Below are 12190 nucleotides of genomic sequence, written 5' to 3'. Positions count from 1 at the left end.
GCTGGGATTACAGGCTTGAGCCACCGCGCCCTTTTTTTTTTTTTTTTTTAAACGGAGTTTGCTCTTGTCACCCAGGCTGGAGTGCCGTGGTGCAATATAGGCTCACTGCAACCTCTGCCTCTGGGTTCAAGCAATTCTCCTGCCTCAGCCTCCCGAGTAGCTAGGATTATAGGTGCCCAACACCGTGCCCAGATAATTTTTGTATTTTTAGTAGAGACAAGGTTTTGCCATGTTGGCTTGGCTGATCTTGAACTCCTGACCTCAAGTGATCCACCTGCCTCGGGCTCCCCAAGTGCTGGGATTACAGGTGTGAGCCACCACGCCCGGCCACAATGTTATAATTTTTGCTTCAACCCTCAAACATAATTTAGAAAGCTCAAGAGAAGGAAAGTTGATCATATTTACCCCTATTTTTACTCTTTCCATTTTTCTTTCCTCCTCCCCAATGTTCCAGGAGGATTCTTTCTTTTATCTTTCCTTTCAGTTTCAAGAACTTTCTTTAACTATTATTTTAGAGTAGGTCTGCTAACAAAAAATTCTCTTAGTTTTTATTTATCTGAGAATACCTTGATTTTCCTTCATTCCTGAAGGATACTTTCTCTGGATATATGGCTCTGGGCTGGCAGTTCTTTTCTTTCAGCACTTGAAAACTGTTTTGCCACTTCTTTCTGGCTTCTATGGTTTCTGAGTTAAAAAAAAAATCTGCTGTAATTTGTTTTTTCCTTGTACTTTTTTTTATTTTTAGATTTTTTTTTAGGAATAAGGTATCACTCTGTTGGAGTGTCGTGGCATAATCATAGTTCACTGAAGCCTTGAACTCCTGGGCTCAAGTAATCCTTGGGCCCAGGAGGCCTCAGCCTCCCAAATAGTCAGGACTACAAGTGCATGCCACCACACTCAGTTGATTTAAAAAACTTTTTTTTGTAGAGATAGTGTCTTGCTATGTTGCTCGGCCTGTTTTTCCCTTTTAAATAAAGTGTCATTTCTCTCTCTCTCTCTGCTTTCAAGATTTTTTCATTGTCTTTAGTTTTCAAGAGTTTGACCATGACGTGCCTTGGAGTGGATTTCTTGGGATTTTACCTCTTTGGAGTTCACTTAACTTCTTAAATCCATTGTTTGTCTTTTGCCAAGTTCAGGATTGTTTTCAGCTACTATTTCTTTGAATATTTTTTCAGCCCCCACTTTTTCTCCGCTTCCTCTTGGACTCTAAAAACATGAATGTCAGAGCTTCTATTTTAGTTCCACAGGTTCCTGAGGTTCTGTCCTTTTCTTTTTCTTTTCTTTTCTTTTCTTTTTTTTTTTTTGTCTATTTTGTCTCTGTTGTTCAGATTGAGTAATTTCTATTGTTCTCTCTTCAAATTCAATGACTTTTTTTTATCTCTTACCTCCGTACTATTTTTTTTCTTTTGAGATGAAGTCTCACTCTGTCACCCGCCAGGCTGGAGTACAGTGGCACAATCTCAGCTCACTGCAACCTCTGCCTCCCTGGTTCAAGGGATTTTTGTACCTCAGCCTCCCTGGTAGCTGGGATTACAGGTGTGCACCAACGTGCTTGGCTAATTTTTGTAATTTTAGTAGAGATGGGGTTTCACCATGTTGCCCAGGCTGGTCTCGAACTCCTGCCCTCAAACAATCTGCCTGCCTTGGACTTCCAAAGTGCTGGGATTACAGGCGTGAGGCAACACACCCAGCTTCCATTCTATTTACAAAGCTCACTGGATGATGAGCCCCTCCAGTCAGCTTTCTAAAATTCTATCAATTTGGTTCTTCTTTGTAGTGTCTATTTATTTGCTTGGGCTTTCTATTTTTCATTTGTTTCAAACATGTTCATAACTGCTTGCCAAAGCATTTTTGAGATGGCAGCTTTAAAATCCTTCTCAGATAATTCCAGTATTTGTGTCTTGGTGTTGTTGGCATTGTTGGTTGCCTTTACTCATTAAATTTGAGATTTTCCTGGTTCTTGGTGTGACAAAAGTTTTTCCTTTTTTATTTTTTTGAGATAGTCTTGCTCTGTTGCCCAGGCTGGAGTGCAATGGCACAATCACAATTTATTGCTGCCTCAACCTGCTGGGCACAAGCAATCCTCCCACCTAAGCTTTTAAGTATCTGGGACTGCAGGCATGCACCACTATGCCAGGCTAATTTTTTCATTTTGTAGAGACAGGGTCTCACTATGTTGCCCAGGCTGGTCTCAAACTCCTGGCCTCAAGCGATCCTCCTGCCGTGGTCTCCCAAAGTGCTAGAATTGCAGGCGTGAGCCATTGCTCATGGCCACAAATTATTTTTGTATTATATCCTGGACATTTGGAGTATTATGTTATGAGATGCTGGATCCTCTTGTAATCTGTTTCAGCAGGCCTCCTTTAACCCTGGGCTTTATTAATGCCAGGTGGGGGTAGAAGTCCAGGTCCCCTACTTGACCTTGGTTGACACCCTGGTGGGGGTCAGGGGTACCTCCTTACTTCTGGGCAGTGGTGGGAGGTCTGGCTTCAATGATCCTTCCCTGCATGGGAAGGGAGGGTGCCTTGTTACTGCTCCTATGTGGTCTCCACCCACCTGATTACTCTTGGGTGGGGGTGAAAGTCAACCCAGCATGGAGAGGGAGGGCACCCTGTTATTGCTGGGTGGAGTGGAAGTCCTGGCTCTCCCTCATTCTGCACTGTTATTGCCCTGGCGGTGGGGGATGGGGCTCCTAGTTATGGCCAGGAAAGGCTCCCCACCCGGCCTTTCCTCACAGGGGAGCATGGGCCTGGGGCTGTAGTTTCTTCCATGGTGTTTGGCTAGAGTAGGGAGGTCATTGTTTTAAAGGTTTTTATCTTGCTAGGCTGGGTCTCTGCTGATCCTTTGGCTAAAGAGAGCAGGTTTTCCTCTTTTTTATTTTTGTTTTGTTCTTTTTTATTATGTTTTAGACCCATCAGCAGGAAGCAAAGAGCAGGTTTTTTCTTGGGGCTGTTTTTGTCTATGTTTATTGGTATTTCTGGGTTGCTGATTTCTTCCACCTCCAAATCTGGCATATATTGGGCACAAAGAAAACCCAGGGAACTCACTGCTCTGTCACTGTTTGCTCCTGAGGTCTCTAGTCAGTCTGCCTTCTCTCTACCTTTTAGAGTCTTCTTCTGTTTGTTTTATATATAGGGGTGGCTTTAGCAGGAGGAATGGGGAGAAGTGTGTCTACTCCATCTTGTTCAGAATCAGAAGTCCAGATTCATCTATTCTTGAGCTTCACATAAATAGAATCTACTGTGTGTGCTCTTTTAAGTTTGGCTTCTCTTGCTTGGCATGATGTCTTTTCAAAAAAACTTTTATTGTGGTAAAAAAAAAAACCCACATAACATGAGATCTACCCTTCTAACAAAATCTTAAATGTACAGTATTAACTATAGGCCCAATGTCGTGCAACAGATCTCTAGAACTTTTTCATTTTGCAAAGATGAAGCTTTATATCCATTGAATAGCAACTCCCCATTTCTTCCTCCCCTCGGCCCCTGGCAACCACCATTCTCCTTCCTGTTTCTATGGATTTGACTACTTTAGATACCTCAAATAAGTGGAATAATGCAGTATTTGTCCTTCTATGACTGGCTTATTTAAGTTATCATAATATCCTCAAGGTTCACCCATTTTGTGGCATGAGATAGGATTTCCTTTTTTAAGGCTAAATACTATTCCACTGTGTGTATATACCACATTTTCTTTATCCATTCATCCATTGATGGACATTTAGATTGTTTCCATATCTTGGCTATTGTGAGTAATGCTGTGATGAACATAGCAGTACAAATTTGTCTTTGAGACCCTGATTTCAATTCTTTTGGATAAATACCCAGAAGTGGTATTGATGGATCATATGGTAGTTCTTTTTTTTTTTTTTCTTGAAATGGAGTTTCGCTCTTGTTGCCCAAGCTGGAGTGCAATGACACGATCTCAGCTCACTGCAACCTCTACCTCCCGGGTTCAAGCAATTCGCCTGCCTCAGCCTCCCAATTAGCTAGGATTACAGACATGTGCCACTACACCTGGCCATTTTTTTCTATTTTTAGTAGAGATGGGGTTTCACCATGTTGGCCAGGCTGGTCTTGAACTCCTGACCTCAGATGATCCACCACCTCGGCCTTCCAAAGTGCTGGGATTACAGGTGTGAGCAACCATGCCTGGCAGTAGTTATTTTTTAAGTTTTCTTTATATTTATTTTTATTTTTATTTTTAGTAGAGATGAGGTCTCATTATGTTGTCCAGGCTGATCTTGAACTCCTGAGCTCAAGCAATCTTCTTGCCTCTGCCATTCAAAATGCTGGGATTAGAGGCGTGAGTCACCATGCCCAGCCTATTTTTAATTTTTTGAAAAACCTTCATACTGTTTTTTATAGCAGCTGCACCATTACACATTCCTATCAACAATGCACAAGTGTTCAAATTTATCCACATCCTTGCCAACACTTGTTATTTTATTATAATAACACTTTTAAAATAATGGCCATCCTGACAGGTATGAGGTGATACCTCATTGTGGTTTTGATTTGCCTTTCCACAACGATTAGTGATGTTGAGCTTTTTTTTTTTTTTGGAATTTTTTTTGTTTTGTTTTTGAGACAGAGTGTCGCTTTGTCGCCCAGGCTAGAGTGCAGTGGCGCGATCTCAGCTCACTGCAAGCTCCGCCTCCCGGGTTCACGCCATTCTCTTGCCTCAGCCTCGCGAGTAGCTGGGACCCGCCACCACGCCCGGCTAATTTTTTGTATTTTAGTAGAGACGGGGTTTCACCGTGTTAGCTGGATGTTCTCCATCTCCTGCCCTCGTGATCTGCCATGCCTCGGCCTCCCAAAGTGCTGGGATTACAAGCGTGAGCTACCACGCCCGGCTGAGCTTTTTTTATTTTTATTTTTATTTTTATTTTTTTTGAGACGGAGTCTCGCTCTGTTGCCCAGGCTGGAGTGCAGTGGCGCCATCTCGGCTCACTGCAAGCTCCGCCTCCCGGCTTCACGCCATTCTCCTGCCTCAGCCTCCCGAGTAGCTGGGGCTACAGGCGCCCGCCACCACGCCAGGTTAATTTTTTGTATTTTTAGTAGAGACGGGGTTTCACCATGTTAGCCAGGATGGTCGTGATCTCCTGACCTCGTGATCCGCCCGCCTTGGCCTCCCAAAGTGCTGGGATTACAGGCCTGAGCCACTGCGCCCGGCTCCGCCTGAGCATTTTTAAATATACCAGTTGGTCATTTGTCTGCCTTCTTTGGAGAAATGTGTGTTCAAGCTCTTTGCTCATTTTTAAATTTTTTTAAGCTATCAAGTTACAGGAGCTTCTTATATATTTTGGATCCTAGTCCCTTGTTAGATATGTGGTTTGCAATTTTTTTTTCCCATTCAGCAGGTTACATTTTCACTCTGCTTTTTCCTTTGCAGTGCTTAGGCTTTTTAGTTTGATAGGTAGTCCTATTTGTCTATTTTTGTTTTTGTTGCCTGTGCTTTTGGTGTCAGATCTAAGAAATCATTGCCAAGGTCAATGTCCTGAAATTTTTTCCTATGTTTTCTTCTAGGAATTTTATGGTTTCTGGTTTTATGTTTAAGTTTTTAGTCTACTTCGAGCTGATTTTTGTCTATGGTGTAAGATAATGATTCAGTTTCATCCTTTTGCATGTAGAAAGCAGTTTTCCCATCACCATTTGTTGAAGAAGAACTATCCTTCCTATCATTTCCCCACTGTGTATGCTTGGCACCCTCACTGAAGATCTGTTGACCATATATGTGTGGGTTTATTTCTGGGCTCTTCATTCTGTTCCATTGGTCTGTATGTCTTTATTTATTTATTTATTGCTGGTGACCATAATATGCATATATGGCTGTCTTCATGACAGTACCATACTGTTTTAATTACTGTAGCTTAGTAATATGTGTTGAAATCAGGAAGTATGGGGCCTCCAGCTTGGTTCTTCTCAATATTTTTTTGGCTATTTTGGGGGTCTTTGTGGTTCCTATGATTTTAGGATTTTTTGTTTTTCTATTGCTATCCAAATGCCATTAAGATTTTAAGAGGGATTACATTGAATCTGTAGATTGCTTGGGGTAGTATGGATATTTTAAGAATAATAAGGGTCGGGTGTGGTGGCTCACACCTGTAATCCCAGCACTTTGGGAGGCTGAGGCAGGTGGATCACGAGGTCAGGAGATTGAGACCATCCTGGCTAACATAGTGAAACCAGTGGCGGGTGCCTGTAGTCCCAGCTATTCAGGAGGCTGAGGCAGGAGAATGGCGGGAACCCGGGAGGCAGAGCTTGTAATGAGCCAAGATTGTGCCACTGCACTCCAACCCGGGTGACAGAGTGAGACTCCGTCTCTAAAAAAAAAAAAATAATAAGTAAAGAGTATTAAGTCTTCCAATCCATGAACATGAGATGTTTTTGTTTATTTGTGTCTTCTTTAATTTCTTTCATTAATATTTTATAGTTTTCAGTTTACAGGTATTTCATCTCCTAGGTTAACTTTATTCCTAAGTATTTTATTCTTTTTGATGTTATAAATAGAATTGGTTTCTTAAATTTTTTTCAGAAATTCAGAAATTTTAGAAAACTTTCAGAATTTGTCAGAAATTCTTTGTTATTAGTGTACAGATTCAGCATGATGTCTTGAGATTTATCCATGTGATTATGTGTAGTGGGATTTTTTTCATTGCTGTGTAGTATTTCACTATGTGAACAAACCACACAGTAGAATTTATACAGTGAAATCCTACACCGCAAACTACCTCAACTACATGCAGTAAACTGCACAATTTGTTTGTCAACCCCTCTGTGGGTGGGCATTTGGGTTGCTTCCAATTTGGAGATATTAAGAATGAAGTTTCTATGAGCATTCTTGGACATGCGTTTTCATGGCTATTAGCACTAAATATTTCAAAAGCTTCCTAACTGGTCTCCTCGCCTCAGCTCTGGTCTCCTTCTAATCACTTCTCCATGTAAAAACCACTGTGATCTTCTGAAAATATAATTTAGATCCCTTTCTCCCCTTGCTCAAAAGTACCAATGGCTTCCCTTCATACTTAGAATAAAATTCAGAGTCCTCACCATGGCCTACAAGGCCCTCTGGGAGCCAGCCCCTGCCTGCCTCTTCTTTATCACTACCTCGTTTGCCACCTCTCTCTGTCTGGTTTGCTCTACCTACCATCCATTCATCCATCCTCCCATCCACCCATCCAACCATTCAGCTGAGGGCTGCTTTCATTGTGCTCAGCTTACTCCCACCTGTAGGACATTTGCCCTTGCTGTTCCCTCTGCCAGAAATACTCTTCCTTCAAATCGTCACATACCTCCCTTTCTCCCTTTATTTAGATCTCTGTTCAAATGTCATCTCTTCAAAGGGGGATTCTAAAATGTTCCTGCCTCATACTCTCTGTCTCTTTAACCCACATTATTAATATTATTATTATTGTTATTATTATTTTGAGACAGAGTCTCACTCTCACCCGAGTTGGAGTGCAGTGGTGCGATCTAGGCTCACTGCAACCTCTGCCTCCTGGGTTCAGGCAATTCTCCTGCCTCAGTCTCCCGAGTAGCTAGGACTACAGGTGCACGCCACCACGCCTGGCTAATTTTTTGTATTTTAGTAGAGACATGGTTTCTGCGTGTTGCCCAGGCTGGTCGCGAACTCCTGAACTCAGGCACTCTGCCCGCCTCGGCCTCCCAAAATGTTGGGATTACTGGCGTGAGCCATTGCACACAGCCCACATTAATTGTCTTAGTAGCACTGCTCACCATTTGAACATATTTATTTATGATGTGTCTCCCTTTGGCATGAAATCTCCCTGAGGTCATGGACGTCGTCTGTTTATCTACCGCGCTCCACCCTAGAGCAGTGTTGCACATAGCTGCAGTCAGGAAATGCTTGTTAAATGCACGAAGAAACTAGCATGGGATTTAGTCAGACACCTCAGTACTGACACCAGCTTCATCTTGCAGCTGTGTATTCCAGTATGGGACCAGCCCCTTAACCTAGAAGTCTCACACTCTGATCACCTCGGATCTTGTGAAAATGCAGATTCTGATGCGGGAAGTCTGGGGTGGGACCTGAAATGCTGCATTTCTGACCAGCTTCCAGGTGGTGCACAGGCCGCTGGGCCTTGGATAGCCAGGCCTTAACTGCCCGGAGCCTCAGTTTCCACACCTGTAAAATGGCTCATTGTGAAAAAACAGTGGATACGGTATAAAGCACCATGCACAGTGCCCAGATGTAGCAGGGACTCAGTGATTGTAATATTTGTTGCCTGCCAGGGCCACTGGACATTTTCTCCCCCGATCTTCCCCCTCCCAAGTACCCACCCCACGTGCTTAGCTGCCTACACAGAATCCCAGTAAAGCCTTTCCATTTTCTTTCTCTAGAGCTGGCCAGCCCTCCCTGTTGTGGGCTGGGGTTGGGGAGGATTCTGGCATTTTGACAGTCATGGGAATATTATGCAGATGAGATGCAAAGCAGCAGCTAATGAGCACTGATTGCATTTTCCCTGGCTCTGGGGAACACGTGGGATAACTGTGCCGAGCTAGGGAGAGGGGGCAATGAATGCTTTTGGGGAGCTGGATAAGGAGGCAAGGAGGGGGTTGACAGAAGGAGTAGGCATCTCCCTGGGGCATGAGGGCCGCTGCCTTGTGGTGTGGGCCAGGCAGCCTCCTCTGATCTCACCTGTGGGACAGGAACATGGCTAAGGTTCAGGAACAGGAGCTGAGGCTGGGCATGGAGTGTGTGTGCGTGTACGTGTGTGTGTATGCATGTGTGTGTGTGTGTGTGTGTGTGTGTGTGTGTGTGTATACATAATGTAGGGGGTGTCCCTGGGCCAGTGTGGGACCTGCAAGTGGGAGAGTAGAGGGCCTTCATTCCCAGTAGCAGATGGGGCCAGATTAGGCTGACAGTGGGGGTGGGGTGAGGGTGGATCCTCTCTGGGCTGGGGAAGGAGGGGGAGACAGAAGGGGTCAGCTTCTTCCACAGGGCCTGTCTGGAATCCGTGAGTGTGGGAGGACAGGACGTGGGGTCTGCTAGGCAGCAGATGGGGCCGGATCAGGCTGACAAGGGGTGGGTGGGAGGGCAGCTGTCTTTGGTATCCTTGGATGGAGCCCAGCTCTTTAGGAGAAAGATGATCCAGGGCTGGGGGCCGGCAGGTGGGCAGGGGGCTCTGCTTACAGCACCTGGGAACTCAATCCCTCCCTATCCCCCAGCTGAGGCCTCCTCACTCTCTAGGAAGCCTCTGCTCTTGGGCACTGGGAGTCCCCACCCTCCTGGCCTAGGCCTTGACCTGAACTCCCTGCCAAGGACCTCCAGGCCTGGGGATGGCTGACATCAGACTTCTGGCCCAAGGAAGGCAAGGCTGGAAGTCACTTCTGAGGTTGATTGTGGGGTCCTTGTGCCCACCACTTGATTGGGACTTCAAGTACTTATGGTCTCATCCTGCCTTTAATCTAAGGATAGAAGTGAACTTGGCTATGAAACTTTTAGAAACTGAGTGGCTGGTGCCATGTTTCCCAATCAGATCTTAATGGAATCAACGTGAGGCACTGGAAAAGGCTTGGTAGGCCGCGGCTCGAATCCCAGCCTAGCCACTGTTTGCGTTTGTCATTGAGGACAAACTGCTCAATCTCTCAGAGCCTATTTCCTAATGAGTCCAGTAGCCTCACCATGCAAGGCCCTGTGACAGCCAAAGACTGCAGGAGAGCCCCTGAGACAGGCCCAGGCTTTCTGGGAACCCACTAGCTCGTTATCTCCTCAAGGGCAGGGACTCTGTTTTGCCCACAGCTGTTTCTCAGTGTCCAGAACCATCTCTGACACATGGTAGGTGCCTAGTCAGTGTCTGTTGGATGGATAAAATGCCCCATTTCTCTATCCAGAGATGATTTTTCTCTTATCTCTTGACATCTCTAATACTGGGATGCGTCAGGCAATTATGTCTGAGTTTCACCAGCAGCAGCCTTGTGATTGAGAAGGGTCTTGGAAGTGATGAATACGGAGGAGCTATCATTATTATTAAAAGAGGGCCTTTCTCTTAATTTGTGGTGGCTTCTGGTTCCTTTCTGTTGTATCTGCCCTCTCTGGGGAGCGTGGGGTTCCTGAGAATTACCCTGGGGCACAGGGGCTGCAGTGACCATTGCCCGAGGCCCTGCGGTGGTGCTGGGCTGGGGACAGCACGTCCTGTGGGGCATGCTGTGTGTCCTGGGCCCCAGTCCCCACTCTGGTCTCCTGCCACCCACCACCCTCCTGGGGGGGTGGCAGAAGTCTAGAAGCCTGTGTGAAGCCTGGAATTCTCTTCTCGGGGAGAGTCATTTCACTGTGCCCTGTCATAACTCCAAGTACCGATGCTAGAGGGGTGAGGAGGGATATGTGTGAGCCCCCTAGGCTGAGGGGGCTCTAGGGGGGATCTAGTGAGGATTTTCAGAATGAGACAGAGGGAGGGTGGGCCCGGTCTCCACCCCCACCGCATTCCCCTTCACAGCAGAGCCGAGACACTGCTAAGATCCGATTAGTGCCTGATCCCCAGGTGGGGCGGAGCAGACAGGCAAATCCTCCCCTGGGAGGCCACTCGTTATTCAGCCCCTTGATCCTGACACTTCTACTCCCATCACTGAACCCCGCCCATGAGGCTAGCATCAGGGCTTGTGTGTGCCGCGTTGAGTTTGTATAGGAAGGGTTTGTGTGTTACAGGTTCTGAATCCATGTAGATGTGTGTGCACGTGTCTTCAAGATGTGCATATGCTGATGTTAGTGTCACAGTTACGTGTGTGTGTTATAGGTGCGTGTGTAGGAAGATACACAGACTTGTGGAAATGCATGTGTGCAAATATATGTAATGGGTGTTTGTATCTGTAAGTGTGTCGTTGGGGTGCACGTGGCCTGGACACACGAGTGTGTATGGGCCACTCCTGTGTGTGCCCGACTGGTGTGTGGCAGCCATGGCCTGTGGGAGAAGCGTCGGAACTGGCATCACAAGGTCTCAGTGCCGACAGCTAGCCCAGGAACCTTGGACACTCAAATTCTTTTACTGCTGTGGCCCTCAGCTTCCAACCTGTAAAATGGGTATGAAGTCTCATGGCACGAGGTTGTGCATGAGCATCTCTCACACTCAGCCTGGCCTAGAAAAAACTCAAAATTCTGAGTTTTCATCAACTGAGAGAATAAATGATTAAACAAATAGAAATGCCTCACAGAGCAGCATGCGCTGAGATTTTAAGGACCCAAGCGAAGTGCATGGAAATGTGCAGCTGTCTGGAAGGACGGTTGGGAGGTGTGATCTTGGGGAGAAAGGGAAGAAAGGGGATGGAGCGGGGCTCCCCAGGCGAGGGTGGCGGCTGAGCCTGTGTACCCACCAGCCTGTCTGTGGCCGTGAAGTGCGTGCGTGTGTGCCCATGTTGATGCGGCGCCGTGCGGGAGGCGGGCGTCCCCTGCTGTACATGGGAGGGAGGCTGTCTGTGCAGAGCATTGCCCAGTTGCCATAGAAACGAGCAGAAGGAGGTGGGTGGCTGGAGAAGGAGGCGGGTCGGGAGGGGGGAGTGGGGAGGAGGCAGCGGTGGAGGGAGCTGGCTCCTGCAGTTCTGGCGCTGCTGCCTTCCTGAGTGAGCAGTGGAGGGAACCCTAGAGGACAGAGCCCCCAGCCCGGCGCCAGGCCCCCTCTCCGCCCGCCACCACGGAGGAGAAGGAGGACAGCCAGCCCCTCCGGCCCTGGCCTGGCCCAGCGGGGGCAGTAAGCTCCTACCTGCCCGCAGCTTGGTGCCCACACGGGCCCAGGTAGGCATTTCGATGGCTGGAAGAGGCTATGTGGAGAGTGGGGAACGGGACTGCCCTGCCTTCCTGCCGGCGGCACCTGGTAGGAGCCGAATAGGCCATCCGGAGGGGCTGGGCCAGGGACCCAGCTGGGGAGTGGGCTGTGGGGTGCAGCCAGCATCCTGAGAGGTCTCGTCAGAGCCTTGATCCTCCTCATCGGGGGACTGGCCCCTGTTGCCTTTCCTCCTCTATACCTCTTGTCTCCACCACCGCCACAGGTCCTGACTTTGCAGCCATGCGCCCTCCTTGGGGCAGCAGGCCGACGGAGGCTGGAGCCTCCAGGGACCCACAGTCTGAAGCTAGACAGGGTAGGCGGCAGAGGGCAGGGAGGAGTAAGGATGCCCCAGTCCCACTCAAGGCACTGCTAGGCTCTGGCTGTTTGGGATAAGCAGACTCACCTCCCACG

The 12190-nt window shown here is 47.3% G+C and overlaps 1 protein-coding gene across 2 annotated transcripts in view; it reads left to right on the top strand.

The window, feature by feature from the left end:
- PACSIN1 (protein kinase C and casein kinase substrate in neurons 1) overlaps positions 1 to 12190 on the top strand; it is an 84746-nt gene that overhangs the window by 52952 nt on the left and 19604 nt on the right. Inside the window, exon 1 of one of the 2 annotated variants that reach the window (XM_011945415.1) lies at positions 11552 to 11748. The exons of the other annotated variant lie outside the window; for it this stretch is intronic. The gene's annotated coding sequence lies outside the window, so the exon portion shown is untranslated. Of the gene's footprint in view, positions 1 to 11551; positions 11749 to 12190 lie in introns of those variants that run through there. 2 annotated transcript variants of the gene reach the window in all.

The sequence above is a fragment of the Colobus angolensis genome, unplaced genomic scaffold, assembly GCF_000951035.1.
Source record: "Colobus angolensis palliatus isolate OR3802 unplaced genomic scaffold, Cang.pa_1.0 Scaffold24, whole genome shotgun sequence".
Taxonomy (NCBI): Eukaryota; Metazoa; Chordata; class Mammalia; order Primates; family Cercopithecidae; genus Colobus; species Colobus angolensis.
The sequence above is the reverse complement of the archived record's forward strand: the minus strand, read 5'-3'. Positions and strand labels throughout refer to the sequence as shown.